General features: G+C 50.4%; 1 protein-coding gene across 10 annotated transcripts in view; it reads right to left on the minus strand.

The window, feature by feature from the left end:
* orb2 (cytoplasmic polyadenylation element-binding protein orb2) overlaps positions 1–2500 on the minus strand; it is a 325307-nt gene that overhangs the window by 100986 nt on the left and 221821 nt on the right. The gene's annotated exons all lie outside the window — the stretch shown is intronic.

Genomic DNA, 2500 nt, shown 5'->3' on the forward strand with positions numbered 1-2500 from the left:
CTCCAAAGACTTAGCTTTGACTTCCAATCTTTGCATTTATTTGATCTATTTCAATTTCATTTCATTTATCTATTTATTTATCTATTTATTTTATTTATTTATTTTTACTTTATCGATTTATATTTAAGCCGAGTATCGATTCACAAGGACCTGGAGGACTATCGACTATGCAGAGGGAGGGAGGGAGGTGGGAAGGGAGGGAGGGAGGGAGGGAGGGAGGGAGGGAAGGAGGAAGGGAAGGAGGAAGGGAAGGAGGAAGGGAGGGAGGGAAGGAGGGAGGTAGGTGGGGAGGGAAGGAGGGAAGGAGGAAGGGAGGGAGGGAGGAAGGGAGGGAGGGAGGGAATGAGGGAGGAAAGGAGGAAAAGTGGAGGGGAGGGAGGAAGTGAGGGTGGGTATTCGATTTTGATTTGAGTGCATCTATACATTCGTAACTCAATTCTGTATTTTCCTATTCTCTGCTTTCTCTCATTTTTTCTCTTGATATGTATGCCTTTCATTTCACCCATTACAATCACCATCGATAACATAGAGAGAGAGAGAGAGAGAGAGAGAGAGAGAGAGAGAGAGAGAGAGAGAGAGAGAGAGAGAGAGAGAGAGAGAGAGAGAGAGAGAGAGAGAGAGAGGAAAAAAAAAAAAGAAAAGAAGAAAAGAAAAAGAAAAAGAAAAAGAAAAAGAAAAGAAAAAGAAAAAGAAAGAAAGAGAGAGAAAGAGAGAGAGAGAGAGAGAGAAAGAGAGAAGGAAAGGAGAGAGAGAGAGGAGAGAGAAGAGAGAGAGAGAGAAGGAGAGAGAGAGAGAGAGAGAGAAAGAGAGAGAGGAAGAGAGAGAGAGAGAGAGAGAAGAGAGAGAGAGAAAGAGAGAGAGAGAGAGAAGAAGAAGAAGAGAAAGAGAAAGAGAGAGAGAGAGAGAAAGAGAAAGAGAAAGAGAAAGAGAGAGAGAGAGAGAGAGAGAGAGAGAGAGAGAGAGAGAAAAGTCCGCGCGTGCATGACTCTCTCTCTCCCCACTGCGCGCGCACGGTGCCCCCTCCGTCATGCGCGACTCTTCCCCTGGACTCGGCCGCGATCACCTTGAATGGCGGACCACAATGAATGGGCGCCATGCACAGGAATGCTCACCGGAAGACGCGTCGCCATACCCGCTGCCATCGTCGTTGCCATCGCCGTCCGAGCTGGCAAATCAATGGGCGGAGGCGGTGGGCGGGCGGGCGGGCGGGCGGGCGGCGACGGAGGGAGGGAGCTCGGAAGGCAGGAATAAAAGCACTGAATAAAACAGGTTGCTGTAACAGGGCGCAGGTGACATTTAGGAACAGGTCGAGTGGTTGGGGCCTCCGTCCCTCCCCCCTCCCCCTCCCCCTTCCCCTCCCTCTCCACCTTCCCCTCTCCCTCCCCCCTTCTTTCGTCTCTCTTTCGTCTCTCGTCTCTCTTACTCTTTCTCTTTCTCTCTTTCCGTTCTCCACTTCACTCTTCCCTCTCCCTTTTCTTCTCTATTTATTCATACTCCGGCTCCCTTTTTCTCTGCTTCCCTCCTTCTCTTTCTTCCTCGTCTCTCTAATTCCCTCCTATCCTCCCTCCCTCCCTCCCTCCCTCCCAGCCCTCCCTCCCTCCTTCCCAGCCCTCCCTCCCTCCCTCCCTCCCTCCCTCCCACCTTCCCTCCCTCCTCCTCCTTCTTCTTCTATTCCATCCTATCATCTCTTCTTCCTCTTCCTAATATATACTTATAAACACATCGCATATACCACCTATATACACGTATACTCACCCAGTTATAAAAAAAAAAAAAGTCACCTTAACTCACTCATACCCATCCAGATTCACACCCAGATTCACCTACTAACATCTTACCCACCCAGACTCATCCCGGAAGCGAACCTTGACCCTCCACCCTACCCAACCCCACCGCACCCCCACCCCACACCACCTCCACCCCCGCCTCTAACCCTCCCTGACCCGCGATCCCAGACACCGAAGCACTTGACTCACACACGGCACCGGCAATAACAAATCCGTTACTCATGCTATACTCATGCTATATTCATGATATACTCAAGCTATACTCAACGCGGGAGAGAATAGTAGAGTCGAGAGACGAGAACTTCAAAAGCTTCCATTTTAAGTTTCTCAGGTTGTGGAAGACAAAAAAAAGAAGAATAATGACATATGATTGAGAGAGAGAAGGGGGGGTGAGGGGGGTAGGAGGAGGAGGAGGAGGAGGAGGAGGAGGAGGAGGAGGAGGAGGAGGAGGAGGAGGAGGAGGAGGAGGAGGAGGAGAGGGGAGGGAGGGAGGAGGGAGGAGGGAGGGAGGAAGGAGGGAGGGTGGAGAGGGGAGGAGGGCAGAGAAGAGGGAATGAGAGAGAGAGAGGAGAGAGAGAGAGGAGAGAAGAGATAGAGAAAGAGAGAGAAAGAGAGAAAGAGAGAGTGTGTGAGAGAGAGAGCGAGAGAGAGCGAGAGAGAGAGATAGAGAGAGGAAAAGAGAGAGAGAGAGAGAGAGAGATAGAGAGAGGAAA

This window comes from Penaeus japonicus, unplaced genomic scaffold (genome assembly GCF_977035675.1).
Source record: "Penaeus japonicus unplaced genomic scaffold, GWHDUDI00000001_assembly GWHDUDI00000006, whole genome shotgun sequence".
NCBI classification, from domain to species: Eukaryota; Metazoa; Arthropoda; class Malacostraca; order Decapoda; family Penaeidae; genus Penaeus; species Penaeus japonicus.